At 41.5% G+C, this 22,439-nt stretch overlaps 21 non-coding genes across 21 annotated transcripts; all 21 read right to left on the reverse strand.

Moving 5' to 3' along the window:
- Positions 1–378: 378 nt before the first annotated feature.
- Positions 379–485, reverse strand: LOC133346853 (U6 spliceosomal RNA). Its single transcript, XR_009755640.1, has one exon. It is a non-coding gene; the product is annotated as a U6 spliceosomal RNA (small nuclear RNA).
- A 948-nt stretch (positions 486–1,433) lies between these two features.
- Positions 1,434–1,540, reverse strand: LOC133346854 (U6 spliceosomal RNA). The gene has a single exon (XR_009755641.1). It is a non-coding gene; the product is annotated as a U6 spliceosomal RNA (small nuclear RNA).
- A 1,024-nt stretch (positions 1,541–2,564) lies between these two features.
- LOC133346855 (U6 spliceosomal RNA) lies at positions 2,565–2,671 on the reverse strand. The gene has a single exon (XR_009755642.1). It is a non-coding gene; the product is annotated as a U6 spliceosomal RNA (small nuclear RNA).
- A 959-nt stretch (positions 2,672–3,630) lies between these two features.
- On the reverse strand, positions 3,631–3,737 carry LOC133346868 (U6 spliceosomal RNA). The gene has a single exon (XR_009755654.1). It is a non-coding gene; the product is annotated as a U6 spliceosomal RNA (small nuclear RNA).
- An 819-nt stretch (positions 3,738–4,556) lies between these two features.
- Positions 4,557–4,663, reverse strand: LOC133346824 (U6 spliceosomal RNA). Its single transcript, XR_009755614.1, has one exon. It is a non-coding gene; the product is annotated as a U6 spliceosomal RNA (small nuclear RNA).
- An 819-nt stretch (positions 4,664–5,482) lies between these two features.
- LOC133346856 (U6 spliceosomal RNA) lies at positions 5,483–5,589 on the reverse strand. The gene has a single exon (XR_009755643.1). It is a non-coding gene; the product is annotated as a U6 spliceosomal RNA (small nuclear RNA).
- Positions 5,590–6,537: 948 nt separating this feature from the next.
- On the reverse strand, positions 6,538–6,644 carry LOC133346857 (U6 spliceosomal RNA). Its single transcript, XR_009755644.1, has one exon. It is a non-coding gene; the product is annotated as a U6 spliceosomal RNA (small nuclear RNA).
- Positions 6,645–7,463: 819 nt separating this feature from the next.
- On the reverse strand, positions 7,464–7,570 carry LOC133346858 (U6 spliceosomal RNA). The gene has a single exon (XR_009755645.1). It is a non-coding gene; the product is annotated as a U6 spliceosomal RNA (small nuclear RNA).
- Positions 7,571–8,529: 959 nt separating this feature from the next.
- On the reverse strand, positions 8,530–8,636 carry LOC133346806 (U6 spliceosomal RNA). Its single transcript, XR_009755596.1, has one exon. It is a non-coding gene; the product is annotated as a U6 spliceosomal RNA (small nuclear RNA).
- An 819-nt stretch (positions 8,637–9,455) lies between these two features.
- Positions 9,456–9,562, reverse strand: LOC133346859 (U6 spliceosomal RNA). Its single transcript, XR_009755646.1, has one exon. It is a non-coding gene; the product is annotated as a U6 spliceosomal RNA (small nuclear RNA).
- An 819-nt stretch (positions 9,563–10,381) lies between these two features.
- On the reverse strand, positions 10,382–10,488 carry LOC133346860 (U6 spliceosomal RNA). Its single transcript, XR_009755647.1, has one exon. It is a non-coding gene; the product is annotated as a U6 spliceosomal RNA (small nuclear RNA).
- Positions 10,489–11,307: 819 nt separating this feature from the next.
- Positions 11,308–11,414, reverse strand: LOC133346861 (U6 spliceosomal RNA). The gene has a single exon (XR_009755648.1). It is a non-coding gene; the product is annotated as a U6 spliceosomal RNA (small nuclear RNA).
- A 959-nt stretch (positions 11,415–12,373) lies between these two features.
- Positions 12,374–12,480, reverse strand: LOC133346807 (U6 spliceosomal RNA). The gene has a single exon (XR_009755597.1). It is a non-coding gene; the product is annotated as a U6 spliceosomal RNA (small nuclear RNA).
- Positions 12,481–13,299: 819 nt separating this feature from the next.
- On the reverse strand, positions 13,300–13,406 carry LOC133346808 (U6 spliceosomal RNA). Its single transcript, XR_009755598.1, has one exon. It is a non-coding gene; the product is annotated as a U6 spliceosomal RNA (small nuclear RNA).
- An 819-nt stretch (positions 13,407–14,225) lies between these two features.
- Positions 14,226–14,332, reverse strand: LOC133346862 (U6 spliceosomal RNA). Its single transcript, XR_009755649.1, has one exon. It is a non-coding gene; the product is annotated as a U6 spliceosomal RNA (small nuclear RNA).
- Positions 14,333–15,151: 819 nt separating this feature from the next.
- Positions 15,152–15,258, reverse strand: LOC133346863 (U6 spliceosomal RNA). Its single transcript, XR_009755650.1, has one exon. It is a non-coding gene; the product is annotated as a U6 spliceosomal RNA (small nuclear RNA).
- Positions 15,259–16,206: 948 nt separating this feature from the next.
- Positions 16,207–16,313, reverse strand: LOC133346809 (U6 spliceosomal RNA). The gene has a single exon (XR_009755599.1). It is a non-coding gene; the product is annotated as a U6 spliceosomal RNA (small nuclear RNA).
- Positions 16,314–17,133: 820 nt separating this feature from the next.
- LOC133346821 (U6 spliceosomal RNA) lies at positions 17,134–17,240 on the reverse strand. Its single transcript, XR_009755611.1, has one exon. It is a non-coding gene; the product is annotated as a U6 spliceosomal RNA (small nuclear RNA).
- A 959-nt stretch (positions 17,241–18,199) lies between these two features.
- LOC133346810 (U6 spliceosomal RNA) lies at positions 18,200–18,306 on the reverse strand. The gene has a single exon (XR_009755600.1). It is a non-coding gene; the product is annotated as a U6 spliceosomal RNA (small nuclear RNA).
- An 819-nt stretch (positions 18,307–19,125) lies between these two features.
- On the reverse strand, positions 19,126–19,232 carry LOC133346864 (U6 spliceosomal RNA). Its single transcript, XR_009755651.1, has one exon. It is a non-coding gene; the product is annotated as a U6 spliceosomal RNA (small nuclear RNA).
- An 809-nt stretch (positions 19,233–20,041) lies between these two features.
- On the reverse strand, positions 20,042–20,148 carry LOC133346865 (U6 spliceosomal RNA). The gene has a single exon (XR_009755652.1). It is a non-coding gene; the product is annotated as a U6 spliceosomal RNA (small nuclear RNA).
- Positions 20,149–22,439: the final 2,291 nt, after the last annotated feature.

Consider the following 22,439-nt stretch of genomic DNA (forward strand, 5'->3'; position numbering starts at 1 on the left):
TATATATTTGAGGGAGGACCACAGTGGAGTTTTGCATTCAAGGAGAAACCAACGTGGCAGGAAAACCACAAACATCAGTCTAAGGCTCAAAGATCTGCACAGACAGGTACGGGAACCTACTTGCTGTACTTCCTCACCAGCCCCCGGATCTGTGTAATGCCAACCAGCTGAAATCCTGAAGACACTTAGTGTATCATTCGTGTAAGCAAATAAATTGAGCAACGCTTGTTTGCCATTAGGTACAGGAATATTCTTGGATCTTTCGGTAAAGTCACGTAGAAGGGAAATAATAAAATAATAAATATTAAACATAATAACATTCTCACGACGTCTCGGCCGCAACACAAGCAGCCGTCCAGGAATGTGAATTAAAAGGTGAAAAATATGGAACGCTTCACGAATTTGCGTGTCATCCTTGCGCAGGGGCCATGCTAATCTTCTCTGTATCGTTCCAATTTTAGTATATGTACTGCCGGAGCAAGTACAGAACACACTCGTGTCGCGACGGGTATTTGTAACACCAGGGTACTGATATCCTTTTCACCATGGGGCCTGTAAAAGATGTTCTAGTGTTTAAGAAGAGCAACGTGTTGGCTGTAATACTCACGAAACATTATATTCTAATATTATAGATATGTAGATGTGTATTTTACGTTAAAGAAGTGTGTTTATTGAGCACATATTTGTTGGGATTCACTTGCATGTTTTATGCCCGAGTGCATTGTGGGATAGAATAGGTGGGCACTCTGGAGGTGCCTTCATGGATGGCACAAAGATGTCCTGGGTCAGAGGCAGTTTGAATTTACTGACGGGTCAAAGCCGTTCTTATTTGCACATTTGTATATTCAGCACGTATGAAAAGTAATAAATATGCGACGTTTCGAGCACGGGCCAACGCAGTGTCACCAAAGAATGTATATATTTGAGGGAGGACCACAGTGGACTTTTGCATTCAAGGAGAAACCAACGTGGCAGGAAAACCACAAATATTAGTCTAAGGCTCAAAGATCTGCACAGACAGGTACGGGAACCTACTTGCTGTACTTCCTCACCAGCCCCCGGATCTGTGTAATGCCAACCAGCTGAAATCCTGAAGACACTTAGTGTATCATTCGTGTAAGCAAATAAATTCAGCAACGCTTGTTTTCCATTAGGTACAGGAATATTCTTGGATCTTTCGGTAAAGTCACGTAGAAGGGAAATAATAAAATAATAAATATTAAACATAATTACATTCTCACGACGTGTCGGCCGCAACACAAGCAGACGTTCAGCAACGTTTGTTTGCCATTAGGTACAGGAATATTCTTGGATCTTTCGGTAAAGTCACGTAGAAGGGAAATAATAAAATAATAAATATTTAACGTAATAAAATGCTCACGACGTTTCGTCCGCAACACAAGCAGCCGTCCAGGAATGTGAATTAAAAAGTGAAAAATATGGAACGCTTCACGAATTTGCGTGTCATCCTTGCGCAGGGGCCATGCTAATCTTCTCTGTATCGTTCCAATTTTAGTATATGTACTGCCGGAGCAAGTACAGAACACACTTGTGTTGCGACGGGTATTTGTAACACCAGGGTACTGACATCCTTTTCACCATGGGGCCTGTAAAAGATGTTCTAGTGTTTAAAAAGAGCAACGTGTTAGCAGTAATACTCACGAAACATTATATTATAATATTATAGATATGTCATTGCAACTTTAATTGTATTTTACGTTAAAAAAAGTATGTTTATTGAGCACATATTTGTTGGGATGCACATGCATGTTTTATGCCCGAGTGCATTGTGGGATCGAACAGGTGGGCACTCTGGAGGTGCCTTCATGGATGGCACAAAGATGTCCTGGGTCAGAGGCAGTTTGAATTTACTGACGGGTCAAAGCCGTTCTTATTTGCAGATTTGTACAATGAGCACGTAGGAAAAGTAATAAATATGCGACGTTTAGAGCAAGGGCCAACGCAGTGTCACCAAATAATGCATATATTTGAGGGAGGACCACAGTGGAGTTTTGCATTCAAGCAGAAACCAACGTTGCCAGGAAAACCACAAAATTTCGATTTAAAGCTTTCGTGACTGCAGGGATTCATCTTCTTGGTTCTTTCGGTAAAGTCACGTAGAAGGGAAGTAATAAAATAATAAAAATAAAACATAATACACGTCGTGAGAATTGTTTTATTATGTTTTATTTTTATTATTTTATTACTTCCCTTCTACGTGACTTTACCGAAAGAACCAAGAAGATGAAAACCACAAACATCAGTCTAAGGCTCAAAGATCTGCACAGACAGGTACGGGAACCTACTTGCTGTACTTCCTCACCAGCCCCCGGATCTGTGTAATGCCAACCAGCTGAAATCCTGAAAACACTTAGTGTATCATTCGTGTAAGCAGATAAATTCAGCAACGCTTGTTTGCCATTAGGTACAGGAATATTCTTGGATCTTTCGGTAAAGTCACGTAGAAGGGAAATAATAAAATAATAAATATTAAACATAATAAGATTCTCACGACGTATCGGCCGCAACACAAGCAGCCGTCCAGGAATGTGAATTAAAAGGTGAAAAATATGGAACGCTTCACGAATTTGCGTGTCATCCTTGCGCAGGGGCCATGCTAATCTTCTCTGTATCGTTCCAATTTTAGTATATGTACTGCCGGAGCAAGTACAGAACACACTTGTGTTGCGACGGGTATTTGTAACACCAGGGTACGAACATTCTTTTCACCATGGGGCCTGTAAAAGATGTTCTATTGTTTAAAAAGAGCAACGTGTTGGCAGTAATACTCACGAAACATTATATTATAATATTATAGATATGACATTGCAACTTTAATTGTATTTTACGTTAAAAAAAGTGTGTTTATTGAGCACATAATTGTTGGGATGCATATGCATGTTTTATGCCCGAGTGCATTGTGGGATCGAACAGGTGGGCACTCTGGAGGTGCCTTCATGGATGGCACAAAGATGTCCTGGGTCAGAGGCAGTTTGAATTTACTGACGGGTCAAAGCCGTTCTTATTTGCACATTTGTATATTCAGCACGTATGAAAAGTAATAAATATGGGATGTTTCGTGCAAGGGCCAACGCAGTGTCACCAAATAATGTATATATTTGAGGGAGGACCACAGTGGAGTTTTGCATTCAAGGAGAAACCAACGTGGCAGGAAAACCACAAACATCAGTCTAAGGCTCAAAGATCTGCACAGACAGGTACGGGAACCTACTTGCTGTACTTCCTCACCAGCCCCCGGATCTGTGTAATGCCAACCAGCTGAAATCCTGAAGACACTTAGTGTATCATTCGTGTAAGCAAATAAATTCAGCAACGCTTGTTTTCCATTAGGTACAGGAATATTCTTGGATCTTTCGGTAAAGTCACGTAGAAGGGAAATAATAAAATAAAAAATATTAAACATAATTACATTCTCACGACGTGTCGGCCGCAACACAAGCAGACGTTCAGCAACGTTTGTTTGCCATTAGGTACAGGAATATTCTTGGATCTTTCGGTAAAGTCACGTAGAAGGGAAATAATAAAATAATAAATATTTTACGTAATAAAATGCTCACGACGTTTCGTCCGCAACACAAGCAGCCGTCCAGGAATGTGAATTAAAAAGTGAAAAATATGGAACGCTTCACGAATTTGCGTGTCATCCTTGCGCAGGGGCCATGCTAATCTTCTCTGTATCGTTCCAATTTTAGTATATGTACTGCCAGAGCAAGTACAGAACACACTCGTGTCGCGACGGGTATTTGTAACACCAGGGTACTGACATCCTTTTCACCATGGGGCCTGTAAAAGATGTTCTAGTGTTTAAAAAGAGCAACGTGTTAGCAGTAATACTCACGAAACATTATATTATAATATTATAGATATGTCATTGCAACTTTAATTGTATTTTACGTTAAAAAAAGTATGTTTATTGAGCACATATTTGTTGGGATGCACATGCATGTTTTATGCCCGAGTGCATTGTGGGATCGAACAGGTGGGCACTCTGGAGGTGCCTTCATGGATGGCACAAAGATGTCCTGGGTCAGAGGCAGTTTGAATTTACTGACGGGTCAAAGCCGTTCTTATTTGCACATTTGTATATTCAGCACGTATGAAAAGTAATAAATATGCGACGTTTCGAGCACGGGCCAACGCAGTGTCACCAAAGAATGTATATATTTGAGGGAGGACCACAGTGGAGTTTTGCATTCAAGGAGAAACCAACGTGGCAGGAAAACCACAAACATCAGGCTAAGGCTCAAAGATCTGCACAGACAGGTACGGGAACCTACTTGCTGTACTTCCTCACCAGCCCCCGGATCTGTGTAATGCCAACCAGTTGAAATCCTGAAAACACTTAGTGTATCATTCGTGTAAGCAAATAAATTCAGCAACGCTTGTTTTCCATTAGGTACAGGAATATTCTTGGATCTTTCGGTAAAGTCACGTAGAAGGGAAATAATAAAATAATAAATATTAAACATAATAAGATTCTCACGACGTATCGGCCGCAATACAAGCAGCCGTCCAGGAATGTGAATTAAAAGGTGAAAAATATGGAACGCTTCACGAATTTGCGTGTCATCCTTGCGCAGGGGCCATGCTAATCTTCTCTGTATCGTTCCAATTTTAGTATATGTACTGCCGGAGCAAGTAAAGAACACACTTGTGTTGCGACGGGTATTTGTAACACCAGGGTACGAACATTCTTTTCACCATGGGGCCTGTAAAAGATGTTCTATTGTTTAAAAAGAGCAACGTGTTGGCAGTAATACTCACGAAACATTATATTATAATATTATAGATATGACATTGCAACTTTAATTGTATTTTACGTTAAAAAAAGTGTGTTTATTGAGCACATATTTGTTGGGATGCACATGCATGTTTTATGCCCGAGTGCATTGTGGGATCGAACAGGTGGGCACTCTGGAGGTGCCTTCATGGATGGCACAAAGATGTCCTGGGTCAGAGGCAGTTTGAATTTACTGACGGGTCAAAGCCGTTCTTATTTGCACATTTGTATATTCAGCACGTATGAAAAGTAATAAATATGCGACGTTTCGAGCACGGGCCAACGCAGTGTCACCAAAGAATGTATATATTTGAGGGAGGACCACAGTGGAGTTTTGCATTCAAGGAGAAACCAACGTGGCAGGAAAACCACAAACATCAGTCTAAGGCTCAAAGATCTGCACAGACAGGTACGGGAACCTACTTGCTGTACTTCCTCACCAGCCCCCGGATCTGTGTAATGCCAACCAGCTGAAATCCTGAAGACACTTAGTGTATCATTCGTGTAAGCAAATAAATTGAGCAACGCTTGTTTGCCATTAGGTACAGGAATATTCTTGGATCTTTCGGTAAAGTCACGTAGAAGGGAAATAATAAAATAATAAATATTAAACATAATAACATTCTCACGACGTCTCGGCCGCAACACAAGCAGCCGTCCAGGAATGTGAATTAAAAGGTGAAAAATATGGAACGCTTCACGAATTTGCGTGTCATCCTTGCGCAGGGGCCATGCTAATCTTCTCTGTATCGTTCCAATTTTAGTATATGTACTGCCGGAGCAAGTACAGAACACACTCGTGTCGCGACGGGTATTTGTAACACCAGGGTACTGATATCCTTTTCACCATGGGGCCTGTAAAAGATGTTCTAGTGTTTAAGAAGAGCAACGTGTTGGCTGTAATACTCACGAAACATTATATTCTAATATTATAGATATGTAGATGTGTATTTTACGTTAAAGAAGTGTGTTTATTGAGCACATATTTGTTGGGATTCACTTGCATGTTTTATGCCCGAGTGCATTGTGGGATAGAATAGGTGGGCACTCTGGAGGTGCCTTCATGGATGGCACAAAGATGTCCTGGGTCAGAGGCAGTTTGAATTTACTGACGGGTCAAAGCCGTTCTTATTTGCACATTTGTATATTCAGCACGTATGAAAAGTAATAAATATGCGACGTTTCGAGCACGGGCCAACGCAGTGTCACCAAAGAATGTATATATTTGAGGGAGGACCACAGTGGACTTTTGCATTCAAGGAGAAACCAACGTGGCAGGAAAACCACAAATATTAGTCTAAGGCTCAAAGATCTGCACAGACAGGTACGGGAACCTACTTGCTGTACTTCCTCACCAGCCCCCGGATCTGTGTAATGCCAACCAGCTGAAATCCTGAAGACACTTAGTGTATCATTCGTGTAAGCAAATAAATTCAGCAACGCTTGTTTTCCATTAGGTACAGGAATATTCTTGGATCTTTCGGTAAAGTCACGTAGAAGGGAAATAATAAAATAATAAATATTAAACATAATTACATTCTCACGACGTGTCGGCCGCAACACAAGCAGACGTTCAGCAACGTTTGTTTGCCATTAGGTACAGGAATATTCTTGGATCTTTCGGTAAAGTCACGTAGAAGGGAAATAATAAAATAATAAATATTTAACGTAATAAAATGCTCACGACGTTTCGTCCGCAACACAAGCAGCCGTCCAGGAATGTGAATTAAAAAGTGAAAAATATGGAACGCTTCACGAATTTGCGTGTCATCCTTGCGCAGGGGCCATGCTAATCTTCTCTGTATCGTTCCAATTTTAGTATATGTACTGCCGGAGCAAGTACAGAACACACTTGTGTTGCGACGGGTATTTGTAACACCAGGGTACTGACATCCTTTTCACCATGGGGCCTGTAAAAGATGTTCTAGTGTTTAAAAAGAGCAACGTGTTAGCAGTAATACTCACGAAACATTATATTATAATATTATAGATATGTCATTGCAACTTTAATTGTATTTTACGTTAAAAAAAGTATGTTTATTGAGCACATATTTGTTGGGATGCACATGCATGTTTTATGCCCGAGTGCATTGTGGAATCGAACAGGTGGGCACTCTGGAGGTGCCTTCATGGATGGCACAAAGATGTCCTGGGTCAGAGGCAGTTTGAATTTACTGACGGGTCAAAGCCGTTCTTATTTGCACATTTGTATATTCAGCACGTATGAAAAGTAATAAATATGCGACGTTTCGAGCACGGGCCAACGCAGTGTCACCAAAGAATGTATATATTTGAGGGAGGACCACAGTGGAGTTTTGCATTCAAGGAGAAACCAACGTGGCAGGAAAACCACAAACATCAGTCTAAGGCTCAAAGATCTGCACAGACAGGTACGGGAACCTACTTGCTGTACTTCCTCACCAGCCCCCGGATCTGTGTAATGCCAACCAGCTGAAATCCTGAAAACACTTAGTGTATCATTCGTGTAAGCAGATAAATTCAGCAACGCTTGTTTGCCATTAGGTACAGGAATATTCTTGGATCTTTCGGTAAAGTCACGTAGAAGGGAAATAATAAAATAATAAATATTAAACATAATAAGATTCTCACGACGTATCGGCCGCAACACAAGCAGCCGTCCAGGAATGTGAATTAAAAGGTGAAAAATATGGAACGCTTCACGAATTTGCGTGTCATCCTTGCGCAGGGGCCATGCTAATCTTCTCTGTATCGTTCCAATTTTAGTATATGTACTGCCGGAGCAAGTACAGAACACCCTTGTGTTGCGACGGGTATTTGTAACACCAGGGTACGAACATTCTTTTCACCATGGGGCCTGTAAAAGATGTTCTATTGTTTAAAAAGAGCAACGTGTTGGCAGTAATACTCACGAAACATTATATTATAATATTATAGATATGACATTGCAACTTTAATTGTATTTTACGTTAAAAAAAGTGTGTTTATTGAGCACATAATTGTTGGGATGCATATGCATGTTTTATGCCCGAGTGCATTGTGGGATCGAACAGGTGGGCACTCTGGAGGTGCCTTCATGGATGGCACAAAGATGTCCTGGGTCAGAGGCAGTTTGAATTTACTGACGGGTCAAAGCCGTTCTTATTTGCACATTTGTATATTCAGCACGTATGAAAAGTAATAAATATGGGATGTTTCGTGCAAGGGCCAACGCAGTGTCACCAAATAATGTATATATTTGAGGGAGGACCACAGTGGAGTTTTGCATTCAAGGAGAAACCAACGTGGCAGGAAAACCACAAACATCAGTCTAAGGCTCAAAGATCTGCACAGACAGGTACGGGAACCTACTTGCTGTACTTCCTCACCAGCCCCCGGATCTGTGTAATGCCAACCAGCTGAAATCCTGAAGACACTTAGTGTATCATTCGTGTAAGCAAATAAATTCAGCAACGCTTGTTTTCCATTAGGTACAGGAATATTCTTGGATCTTTCGGTAAAGTCACGTAGAAGGGAAATAATAAAATAAAAAATATTAAACATAATTACATTCTCACGACGTGTCGGCCGCAACACAAGCAGACGTTCAGCAACGTTTGTTTGCCATTAGGTACAGGAATATTCTTGGATCTTTCGGTAAAGTCACGTAGAAGGGAAATAATAAAATAATAAATATTTTACGTAATAAAATGCTCACGACGTTTCGTCCGCAACACAAGCAGCCGTCCAGGAATGTGAATTAAAAAGTGAAAAATATGGAACGCTTCACGAATTTGCGTGTCATCCTTGCGCAGGGGCCATGCTAATCTTCTCTGTATCGTTCCAATTTTAGTATATGTACTGCCAGAGCAAGTACAGAACACACTCGTGTCGCGACGGGTATTTGTAACACCAGGGTACTGACATCCTTTTCACCATGGGGCCTGTAAAAGATGTTCTAGTGTTTAAAAAGAGCAACGTGTTAGCAGTAATACTCACGAAACATTATATTATAATATTATAGATATGTCATTGCAACTTTAATTGTATTTTACGTTAAAAAAAGTATGTTTATTGAGCACATATTTGTTGGGATGCACATGCATGTTTTATGCCCGAGTGCATTGTGGGATCGAACAGGTGGGCACTCTGGAGGTGCCTTCATGGATGGCACAAAGATGTCCTGGGTCAGAGGCAGTTTGAATTTACTGACGGGTCAAAGCCGTTCTTATTTGCACATTTGTATATTCAGCACGTATGAAAAGTAATAAATATGCGACGTTTCGAGCACGGGCCAACGCAGTGTCACCAAAGAATGTATATATTTGAGGGAGGACCACAGTGGAGTTTTGCATTCAAGGAGAAACCAACGTGGCAGGAAAACCACAAACATCAGGCTAAGGCTCAAAGATCTGCACAGACAGGTACGGGAACCTACTTGCTGTACTTCCTCACCAGCCCCCGGATCTGTGTAATGCCAACCAGTTGAAATCCTGAAAACACTTAGTGTATCATTCGTGTAAGCAAATAAATTCAGCAACGCTTGTTTTCCATTAGGTACAGGAATATTCTTGGATCTTTCGGTAAAGTCACGTAGAAGGGAAATAATAAAATAATAAATATTAAACATAATAAGATTCTCACGACGTATCGGCCGCAACACAAGCAGCCGTCCAGGAATGTGAATTAAAAGGTGAAAAATATGGAACGCTTCACGAATTTGCGTGTCATCCTTGCGCAGGGGCCATGCTAATCTTCTCTGTATCGTTCCAATTTTAGTATATGTACTGCCGGAGCAAGTACAGAACACACTTGTGTTGCGACGGGTATTTGTAACACCAGGGTACGAACATTCTTTTCACCATGGGGCCTGTAAAAGATGTTCTATTGTTTAAAAAGAGCAACGTGTTGGCAGTAATACTCACGAAACATTATATTATAATATTATAGATATGACATTGCAACTTTAATTGTATTTTACGTTAAAAAAAGTGTGTTTATTGAGCACATATTTGTTGGGATGCACATGCATGTTTTATGCCCGAGTGCATTGTGGGATCGAACAGGTGGGCACTCTGGAGGTGCCTTCATGGATGGCACAAAGATGTCCTGGGTCAGAGGCAGTTTGAATTTACTGACGGGTCAAAGCCGTTCTTATTTGCACATTTGTATATTCAGCACGTATGAAAAGTAATAAATATGCGACGTTTCGAGCACGGGCCAACGCAGTGTCACCAAAGAATGTATATATTTGAGGGAGGACCACAGTGGAGTTTTGCATTCAAGGAGAAACCAACGTGGCAGGAAAACCACAAACATCAGTCTAAGGCTCAAAGATCTGCACAGACAGGTACGGGAACCTACTTGCTGTACTTCCTCACCAGCCCCCGGATCTGTGTAATGCCAACCAGCTGAAATCCTGAAGACACTTAGTGTATCATTCGTGTAAGCAAATAAATTGAGCAACGCTTGTTTGCCATTAGGTACAGGAATATTCTTGGATCTTTCGGTAAAGTCACGTAGAAGGGAAATAATAAAATAATAAATATTAAACATAATAACATTCTCACGACGTCTCGGCCGCAACACAAGCAGCCGTCCAGGAATGTGAATTAAAAGGTGAAAAATATGGAACGCTTCACGAATTTGCGTGTCATCCTTGCGCAGGGGCCATGCTAATCTTCTCTGTATCGTTCCAATTTTAGTATATGTACTGCCGGAGCAAGTACAGAACACACTCGTGTCGCGACGGGTATTTGTAACACCAGGGTACTGACATCCTTTTCACCATGGGGCCTGTAAAAGATGTTCTAGTGTTTAAAAAGAGCAACGTGTTAGCAGTAATACTCACGAAACATTATATTATAATATTATAGATATGTCATTGCAACTTTAATTGTATTTTACGTTAAAAAAAGTATGTTTATTGAGCACATATTTGTTGGGATGCACATGCATGTTTTATGCCCGAGTGCATTGTGGAATCGAACAGGTGGGCACTCTGGAGGTGCCTTCATGGATGGCACAAAGATGTCCTGGGTCAGAGGCAGTTTGAATTTACTGACGGGTCAAAGCCGTTCTTATTTGCACATTTGTATATTCAGCACGTATGAAAAGTAATAAATATGCGACGTTTCGAGCACGGGCCAACGCAGTGTCACCAAAGAATGTATATATTTGAGGGAGGACCACAGTGGAGTTTTGCATTCAAGGAGAAACCAACGTGGCAGGAAAACCACAAACATCAGTCTAAGGCTCAAAGATCTGCACAGACAGGTACGGGAACCTACTTGCTGTACTTCCTCACCAGCCCCCGGATCTGTGTAATGCCAACCAGCTGAAATCCTGAAAACACTTAGTGTATCATTCGTGTAAGCAGATAAATTCAGCAACGCTTGTTTGCCATTAGGTACAGGAATATTCTTGGATCTTTCGGTAAAGTCACGTAGAAGGGAAATAATAAAATAATAAATATTAAACATAATAAGATTCTCACGACGTATCGGCCGCAACACAAGCAGCCGTCCAGGAATGTGAATTAAAAGGTGAAAAATATGGAACGCTTCACGAATTTGCGTGTCATCCTTGCGCAGGGGCCATGCTAATCTTCTCTGTATCGTTCCAATTTTAGTATATGTACTGCCGGAGCAAGTACAGAACACCCTTGTGTTGCGACGGGTATTTGTAACACCAGGGTACGAACATTCTTTTCACCATGGGGCCTGTAAAAGATGTTCTATTGTTTAAAAAGAGCAACGTGTTGGCAGTAATACTCACGAAACATTATATTATAATATTATAGATATGACATTGCAACTTTAATTGTATTTTACGTTAAAAAAAGTGTGTTTATTGAGCACATAATTGTTGGGATGCATATGCATGTTTTATGCCCGAGTGCATTGTGGGATCGAACAGGTGGGCACTCTGGAGGTGCCTTCATGGATGGCACAAAGATGTCCTGGGTCAGAGGCAGTTTGAATTTACTGACGGGTCAAAGCCGTTCTTATTTGCACATTTGTATATTCAGCACGTATGAAAAGTAATAAATATGGGATGTTTCGTGCAAGGGCCAACGCAGTGTCACCAAATAATGTATATATTTGAGGGAGGACCACAGTGGAGTTTTGCATTCAAGGAGAAACCAACGTGGCAGGAAAACCACAAACATCAGTCTAAGGCTCAAAGATCTGCACAGACAGGTACGGGAACCTACTTGCTGTACTTCCTCACCAGCCCCCGGATCTGTGTAATGCCAACCAGCTGAAATCCTGAAGACACTTAGTGTATCATTCGTGTAAGCAAATAAATTCAGCAACGCTTGTTTTCCATTAGGTACAGGAATATTCTTGGATCTTTCGGTAAAGTCACGTAGAAGGGAAATAATAAAATAAAAAATATTAAACATAATTACATTCTCACGACGTGTCGGCCGCAACACAAGCAGACGTTCAGCAACGTTTGTTTGCCATTAGGTACAGGAATATTCTTGGATCTTTCGGTAAAGTCACGTAGAAGGGAAATAATAAAATAATAAATATTTTACGTAATAAAATGCTCACGACGTTTCGTCCGCAACACAAGCAGCCGTCCAGGAATGTGAATTAAAAAGTGAAAAATATGGAACGCTTCACGAATTTGCGTGTCATCCTTGCGCAGGGGCCATGCTAATCTTCTCTGTATCGTTCCAATTTTAGTATATGTACTGCCAGAGCAAGTACAGAACACACTCGTGTCGCGACGGGTATTTGTAACACCAGGGTACTGACATCCTTTTCACCATGGGGCCTGTAAAAGATGTTCTAGTGTTTAAAAAGAGCAACGTGTTAGCAGTAATACTCACGAAACATTATATTATAATATTATAGATATGTCATTGCAACTTTAATTGTATTTTACGTTAAAAAAAGTATGTTTATTGAGCACATATTTGTTGGGATGCACATGCATGTTTTATGCCCGAGTGCATTGTGGGATCGAACAGGTGGGCACTCTGGAGGTGCCTTCATGGATGGCACAAAGATGTCCTGGGTCAGAGGCAGTTTGAATTTACTGACGGGTCAAAGCCGTTCTTATTTGCACATTTGTATATTCAGCACGTATGAAAAGTAATAAATATGCGACGTTTCGAGCACGGGCCAACGCAGTGTCACCAAAGAATGTATATATTTGAGGGAGGACCACAGTGGAGTTTTGCATTCAAGGAGAAACCAACGTGGCAGGAAAACCACAAACATCAGGCTAAGGCTCAAAGATCTGCACAGACAGGTACGGGAACCTACTTGCTGTACTTCCTCACCAGCCCCCGGATCTGTGTAATGCCAACCAGTTGAAATCCTGAAAACACTTAGTGTATCATTCGTGTAAGCAAATAAATTCAGCAACGCTTGTTTTCCATTAGGTACAGGAATATTCTTGGATCTTTCGGTAAAGTCACGTAGAAGGGAAATAATAAAATAATAAATATTAAACATAATAAGATTCTCACGACGTATCGGCCGCAACACAAGCAGCCGTCCAGGAATGTGAATTAAAAGGTGAAAAATATGGAACGCTTCACGAATTTGCGTGTCATCCTTGCGCAGGGGCCATGCTAATCTTCTCTGTATCGTTCCAATTTTAGTATATGTACTGCCAGAGCAAGTACAGAACACACTCGTGTCGCGACGGGTATTTGTAACACCAGGGTACTGACATCCTTTTCACCATGGGGCCTGTAAAAGATGTTCTAGTGTTTAAAAAGAGCAACGTGTTAGCAGTAATACTCACGAAACATTATATTATAATATTATAGATATGTCATTGCAACTTTAATTGTATTTTACGTTAAAAAAAGTATGTTTATTGAGCACATATTTGTTGGGATGCACATGCATGTTTTATGCCCGAGTGCATTGTGGGATCGAACAGGTGGGCACTCTGGAGGTGCCTTCATGGATGGCACAAAGATGTCCTGGGTCAGAGGCAGTTTGAATTTACTGACGGGTCAAAGCCGTTCTTATTTGCACATTTGTATATTCAGCACGTATGAAAAGTAATAAATATGCGACGTTTCGAGCACGGGCCAACGCAGTGTCACCAAAGAATGTATATATTTGAGGGAGGACCACAGTGGAGTTTTGCATTCAAGGAGAAACCAACGTGGCAGGAAAACCACAAACATCAGGCTAAGGCTCAAAGATCTGCACAGACAGGTACGGGAACCTACTTGCTGTACTTCCTCACCAGCCCCCGGATCTGTGTAATGCCAACCAGTTGAAATCCTGAAAACACTTAGTGTATCATTCGTGTAAGCAAATAAATTCAGCAACGCTTGTTTTCCATTAGGTACAGGAATATTCTTGGATCTTTCGGTAAAGTCACGTAGAAGGGAAATAATAAAATAATAAATATTAAACATAATAAGATTCTCACGACGTATCGGCCGCAACACAAGCAGCCGTCCAGGAATGTGAATTAAAAGGTGAAAAATATGGAACGCTTCACGAATTTGCGTGTCATCCTTGCGCAGGGGCCATGCTAATCTTCTCTGTATCGTTCCAATTTTAGTATATGTACTGCCGGAGCAAGTACAGAACACACTTGTGTTGCGACGGGTATTTGTAACACCAGGGTACGAACATTCTTTTCACCATGGGGCCTGTAAAAGATGTTCTATTGTTTAAAAAGAGCAACGTGTTGGCAGTAATACTCACGAAACATTATATTATAATATTATAGATATGACATTGCAACTTTAATTGTATTTTACGTTAAAAAAAGTGTGTTTATTGAGCACATATTTGTTGGGATGCACATGCATGTTTTATGCCCGAGTGCATTGTGGGATCGAACAGGTGGGCACTCTGGAGGTGCCTTCATGGATGGCACAAAGATGTCCTGGGTCAGAGGCAGTTTGAATTTACTGACGGGTCAAAGCCGTTCTTATTTGCACATTTGTATATTCAGCACGTATGAAAAGTAATAAATATGCGACGTTTCGAGCACGGGCCAACGCAGTGTCACCAAAGAATGTATATATTTGAGGGAGGACCACAGTGGAGTTTTGCATTCAAGGAGAAACCAACGTGGCAGGAAAACCACAAACATCAGTCTAAGGCTCAAAGATCTGCACAGACAGGTACGGGAACCTACTTGCTGTACTTCCTCACCAGCCCCCGGATCTGTGTAATGCCAACCAGCTGAAATCCTGAAGACACTTAGTGTATCATTCGTGTAAGCAAATAAATTGAGCAACGCTTGTTTGCCATTAGGTACAGGAATATTCTTGGATCTTTCGGTAAAGTCACGTAGAAGGGAAATAATAAAATAATAAATATTAAACATAATAACATTCTCACGACGTCTCGGCCGCAACACAAGCAGCCGTCCAGGAATGTGAATTAAAAGGTGAAAAATATGGAACGCTTCACGAATTTGCGTGTCATCCTTGCGCAGGGGCCATGCTAATCTTCTCTGTATCGTTCCAATTTTAGTATATGTACTGCCGGAGCAAGTACAGAACACACTCGTGTCGCGACGGGTATTTGTAACACCAGGGTACTGATATCCTTTTCACCATGGGGCCTGTAAAAGATGTTCTAGTGTTTAAGAAGAGCAACGTGTTGGCTGTAATACTCACGAAACATTATATTCTAATATTATAGATATGTAGATGTGTATTTTACGTTAAAGAAGTGTGTTTATTGAGCACATATTTGTTGGGATTCACTTGCATGTTTTATGCCCGAGTGCATTGTGGGATAGAATAGGTGGGCACTCTGGAGGTGCCTTCATGGATGGCACAAAGATGTCCTGGGTCAGAGGCAGTTTGAATTTACTGACGGGTCAAAGCCGTTCTTATTTGCACATTTGTATATTCAGCACGTATGAAAAGTAATAAATATGCGACGTTTCGAGCACGGGCCAACGCAGTGTCACCAAAGAATGTATATATTTGAGGGAGGACCACAGTGGACTTTTGCATTCAAGGAGAAACCAACGTGGCAGGAAAACCACAAATATTAGTCTAAGGCTCAAAGATCTGCACAGACAGGTACGGGAACCTACTTGCTGTACTTCCTCACCAGCCCCCGGATCTGTGTAATACCAACCAGCTGAAATCCTGAAGACACTTAGTGTATCATTCGTGTAAGCAAATAAATTCAGCAACGCTTGTTTTCCATTAGGTACAGGAATATTCTTGGATCTTTCGGTAAAGTCACGTAGAAGGGAAATAATAAAATAATAAATATTAAACATAATTACATTCTCACGACGTGTCGGCCGCAACACAAGCAGACGTTCAGCAACGTTTGTTTGCCATTAGGTACAGGAATATTCTTGGATCTTTCGGTAAAGTCACGTAGAAGGGAAATAATAAAATAATAAATATTTTACGTAATAAAATGCTCACGACGTTTCGTCCGCAACACAAGCAGCCGTCCAGGAATGTGAATTAAAAAGTGAAAAATATGGAACGCTTCACGAATTTGCGTGTCATCCTTGCGCAGGGGCCATGCTAATCTTCTCTGTATCGTTCCAATTTTAGTATATGTACTGCCAGAGCAAGTACAGAACACACTCGTGTCGCGACGGGTATTTGTAACACCAGGGTACTGACATCCTTTTCACCATGGGGCCTGTAAAAGATGTTCTAGTGTTTAAAAAGAGCAACGTGTTAGCAGTAATACTCACGAAACATTATATTATAATATTATAGATATGTCATTGCAACTTTAATTGTATTTTACGTTAAAAAAAAGTATGTTTATTGAGCACATATTTGTTGGGATGCACATGCATGTTTTATGCCCGAGTGCATTGTGGGATCGAACAGGTGGGCACTCTGGAGGTGCCTTCATGGATGGCACAAAGATGTCCTGGGTCAGAGGCAGTTTGAATTTACTGACGGGTCAAAGCCGTTCTTATTTGCACATTTGTATATTCAGCACGTATGAAAAGTAATAAATATGCGACGTTTCGAGCACGGGCCAACGCAGTGTCACCAAAGAATGTATATATTTGAGGGAGGACCACAGTGGAGTTTTGCATTCAAGGAGAAACCAACGTGGCAGGAAAACCACAAACATCAGTCTAAGGCTCAAAGATCTGCACAGACAGGTACGGGAACCTACTTGCTGTACTTCCTCACCAGCCCCCGGATCTGTGTAATGCCAACCAGCTGAAATCCTGAAAACACTTAGTGTATCATTCGTGTAAGCAAATAAATTCAGCAACGCTTGTTTTCCATTAGGTACAGGAATATTCTTGGATCTTTCGGTAAAGTCACGTAGAAGGGAAATAATAAAATATTAAATATTAAACATAATAAGATTCTCACGACGTATCGGCCGCAACACAAGCAGCCGTCCAGGAATGTGAATTAAAAGGTGAAAAATATGGAACGCTTCACGAATTTGCGTGTCATCCTTGCGCAGGGGCCATTCTAATCTTCTCTGTATCGTTCCAATTTTAGTATATGTACTGCCGGAGCAAGTACAGAACACACTTGTGTTGCGACGGGTATTTGTAACACCAGGGTACTGACATCCTTTTCACCATGGGGCCTGTAAAAGATGTTCTAGTGTTTAAAAAGAGCAACGTGTTAGCAGTAATACTCACGAAACATTATATTATAATATTATAGATATGTCATTGCAACTTTAATTGTATTTTACGTTAAAAAAAGTATGTTTATTGAGCACATATTTGTTGGGATGCACATGCATGTTTTATGCCCGAGTGCATTGTGGGATCGAACAGGTGGGCACTCTGGAGGTGCCTTCATGGATGGCACAAAGATGTCCTGGGTCAGAGGCAGTTTGAATTTACTGACGGGTCAAAGCCGTTCTTATTTGCACATTTGTATATTCAGCACGTATGAAAAGTAATAAATATGCGACGTTTCGAGCACGGGCCAACGCAGTGTCACCAAAGAATGTATATATTTGAGGGAGGACCACAGTGGAGTTTTGCATTCAAAAAGAAACCAACGTGGCAGGAAAACCACAAACATCAGTCTAAGGCTCAAAGATCTGCACAGACAGGTACGGGAACCTACTTGCTGTACTTCCTCACCAGCCCCCGGATCTGTGTAATGCCAACCAGCTGAAATCCTGAAAACACTTAGTGTATCATTCGTGTAAGCAGATAAATTCAGCAACGCTTGTTTGCCATTAGGTACAGGAATATTCTTGGATCTTTCGGTAAAGTCACGTAGAAGGGAAATAATAAAATAATAAATATTAAACATAATAAGATTCTCACGACGTATCGGCCGCAACACAAGCAGACGTTCAGCAACGTTTGTTTGCCATTAGGTACAGGAATATTCTTGGATCTTTCGGTAAAGTCACGTAGAAGGGAAATAATAAAATAATAAATATTTTACGTAATAAAATGCTCACGACGTTTCGTCCGCAACACAAGCAGCCGTCCAGGAATGTGAATTAAAAAGTGAAAAATATGGAACGCTTCACGAATTTGCGTGTCATCCTTGCGCAGGGGCCATGCTAATCTTCTCTGTATCGTTCCAATTTTAGTATATGTACTGCCAGAGCAAGTACAGAACACACTCGTGTCGCGACGGGTATTTGTAACACCAGGGTACTGACATCCTTTTCACCATGGGGCCTGTAAAAGATGTTCTAGTGTTTAAAAAGAGCAACGTGTTAGCAGTAATACTCACGAAACATTATATTATAATATTATAGATATGTCATTGCAACTTTAATTGTATTTTACGTTAAAAAAAGTATGTTTATTGAGCACATATTTGTTGGGATGCACATGCATGTTTTATGCCCGAGTGCATTGTGGGATCGAACAGGTGGGCACTCTGGAGGTGCCTTCATGGATGGCACAAAGATGTCCTGGGTCAGAGGCAGTTTGAATTTACTGACGGGTCAAAGCCGTTCTTATTTGCACATTTGTATATTCAGCACGTATGAAAAGTAATAAATATGCGACGTTTCGAGCACGGGCCAACGCAGTGTCACCAAAGAATGTATATATTTGAGGGAGGACCACAGTGGAGTTTTGCATTCAAGGAGAAACCAACGTGGCAGGAAAACCACAAACATCAGTCTAAGGCTCAAAGATCTGCACAGACAGGTACGGGAACCTACTTGCTGTACTTCCTCACCAGCCCCCGGATCTGTGTAATGCCAACCAGCTGAAATCCTGAAGACACTTAGTGTATCATTCGTGTAAGCAAATAAATTGAGCAACGCTTGTTTGCCATTAGGTACAGGAATATTCTTGGATCTTTCGGTAAAGTCACGTAGAAGGGAAATAATAAAATAATAAATATTAAACATAATAACATTCTCACGACGTCTCGGCCGCAACACAAGCAGCCGTCCAGAAATGTGAATTAAAAGGTGAAAAATATGGAACGCTTCACGAATTTGCGTGTCATCCTTGCGCAGGGGCCATGCTAATCTTCTCTGTATCGTTCCAATTTTAGTATATGTACTGCCGGAGCAAGTACAGAACACACTCGTGTCGCGACGGGTATTTGTAACACCAGGGTACTGATATCCTTTTCACCATGGGGCCTGTAAAAGATGTTCTAGTGTTTAAGAAGAGCAACGTGTTGGCTGTAATACTCACGAAACATTATATTCTAATATTATAGATATGTAGATGTGTATTTTACGTTAAAGAAGTGTGTTTATTGAGCACATATTTGTTGGGATTCACTTGCATGTTTTATGCCCGAGTGCATTGTGGGATAGAATAGGTGGGCACTCTGGAGGTGCCTTCATGGATGGCACAAAGATGTCCTGGGTCAGAGGCAGTTTGAATTTACTGACGGGTCAAAGCCGTTCTTATTTGCAGATTTGTACATTGAGCACGTAGGAAAAGTAATATATATGCGACGTTTCGAGCACGGGCCAACGCAGTGTCACCAAATAATGTATATATTTGAGGGAGGACCACAGTGGAGTTTTGCATTCAAGCAGAAACCAACGTTGCTAGGAAAACCACAAACATGAGTCTAACGCTCAAAGATCTGTACAGACAGGTACGGGAACCTACTTGTTGTACTTCCTCGCCAGCCCCCAGATCTGTGTAATGCCAACCAGCTGAAATCCTGAAGACACTTAGTGTATCATTCGTGTAAGCAAATAAATTGAGCAACGCTTGTTTGCCATTAGGTACAGGAATATTCTTGGATCTTTCGGTGAAGTCACATAGAAGGGAAATAATAAAATAATACAAATTCAACATTATAAAATTCTCACGACGTTTCGGCCACATCACAAGTAGCCGTCCAGGAATGTGAATTAAAGGGTGAAAAATATGGAACGCTTCACGAATTTGCGTGTCATCCTTGCGCAGGGGCCATGCTAATCTTCTCTGTATCGTTCCAATTTTAGTATATGTACTGCCGGAGCAAGTACAGAACACACTAGTGTCGCGACGGGTATTTGTAACACGAGGGTACTAACATACTTTTCACCATGGGGCCTGTAAATTATGTTCTATTGTTTGAAAAGAGCAACGTGTTGGCAGTAATACTCACGAAACATTATATTCTAATATTATAGATATGTTATTGCAACTTTAATTGTATTTTACGTTAAAGAAGTGTGTTTATTGAGCACATATTTGTTGGGATTCACTTGCATGTTTTATGCCCGAGTGCATTGTGGGATAGAACAGGTGGGCACTCTGGAGGTGCCTTCATGGATGGCACAAAGATGTCCTGGGTCAGAGGCAGTTTGAATTTTCTGACGGGTCAAAGCCGTTCTTATTTGCACATTTGGTCATTCAGCACGTAGGAAAAGTAATAAATATGCGACGTTTCGAGCACGGGCCAACGCAGTGGCACCAAAGAATGTATATGTTTGAGGGAGGACCACTGTGGAGTTTTGCATTCAAGGAGAACCCAACGTGGCAGGAAAACCACAAACATGAGTCTAAGGCTCAAAGATCTGTACAGACAGGTACGGGAACCTACTTGTTGTACTTCCTCGCCAGCCCCCAGATCTGTGTAATGCCAACCAGTGGAAATCCTGAAGACACTTAGTGTATCATTCGCAAATACATTCAGCAACGCTATTTTGCCATTAGGTACAGGAATATTCTTGGATCTTTCGGTAAAGTCACGTAGAAGGGAAATAAGGGGAATAACATACTACCTTTGTATCGCGAAGGCTATTTATAGCACCACTATACCGCTTCTCTTTACGCTATGGGTCCCAAAAAACAGTGTTTAAGTATATAAAAAAAAAATACTAACAATGGTGCTCATACACAGTGGAAACTAACAATATTCTCATTTTTGCAAAGATAATTACAGTTATCGCGTCTAAAACGTGCTTATTGAGCATACTTCTTTAACTTCAGTCTAGTTATTTTTAGCCCCAGTGCATTGTGGGATAATTTAAATACCTTTGCGGCCTCTCACTTCGCTGGATGTGTGTGCAGGTTGATGGAGGCGGCGGGGGGGGGGGGGTCACCTGAGTCTCTGCTGTTCGTTCTGCACGTGGCGAAGAGGAGGAATGTCGGCGGATGGGAGAGACAAAGGCGGCCGAGAGCTGGGAACGGCGTTCTCATTATTCTCACACAGCCGGCCCCACGATAGATTTACATTTCGGTATATGAGCTAAATTGTACCCCTTGGTTTCTTCAAATCTACCTCAAATCTAGAACTAAATTGTCCTGTATTTTATGATGTTTAAATTTTTATTATTTTATTATTTCCCTTCTACGTGACTTTACCGATAGAACCAAGAAGATAAATTGTCCTGTTAACAAAAACTAAACCTCAACACCAAAGAACCCCGCGTATCGCCTTAGCAGACTGTTTACGTGACAACTCTTACTAATTCTTAGTTTTTTCGGTAAAGTCACGTAGGTAAAACATTAAAATTAATAAAAGTAAAATAAAATAAAAAATCACGACGTTTCGGAGGCAACACAAGCTTCCGAAACGTCGTGATTTTTATTTTATTTTACTTCCATTAATTTTAATGTTTTACCTACGTGACTTTACCGAAAAAACCTAAGAATATGAATCCTTGCAGTCACGAAAGCTTCAAATCTAGAACCCTTACTAATTGCCTGTGTCGGGTGGTGGCGGGCTTCACGACACTTTATACATTTACGCGACCTGTACAGTGTGTTAGGGATGCTATTAAAGGTGACAACCTCCCCCGTTTTAAAGCTTTCGTGACTGCAGGGATTCATCTTCTTGGTTCTTTCGGTAAAGTCACGTAGAAGGGAAGTAATAAAATAATAAAAATAAAACATAATACAATAATTCTCACGACGTTTCGGCCACAACGCAAGCAGCCGTCCTCAGGTGAAGACCAGGTCTGTCGCCGAAACGTCGTGAGAATTTTTTTTTTATGTTTTATTTTTATTATTTTATTATTTCCCTTCTACGTGACTTCACCGAAAGAACCAAGAAGAAACCTCCCCCGTGTTAAACTGAAGCCTAAGAAACCGCGACGCCGGCGGTTGCCCCGGCGACCGCTGCTCGCGTCAGGCGGTCTCCGTGGCCGCATAAACCAGGCGGGGGGCGGGGCGGGGGCTTGGTAGGGGGCGGGGCGGGGGCGTGGTGGGGGCGGGGGGCGGGGGGCGGGGGCGTGGTGGGGGCGGGGCGGGGTGTGGTGGGGGCGGGGTTGTAAGGGGGGCGGGGGCGTAATGGGGGCGGGGCGGGGGCGTGGTGGGAGCGGGGCGAGGG

Source organism: Lethenteron reissneri, chromosome 24 (assembly GCF_015708825.2).
Source record: "Lethenteron reissneri isolate LAM-NWPU_2019-01 chromosome 24, ASM1570882v1, whole genome shotgun sequence".
Taxonomy (NCBI): Eukaryota; Metazoa; Chordata; class Hyperoartia; order Petromyzontiformes; family Petromyzontidae; genus Lethenteron; species Lethenteron reissneri.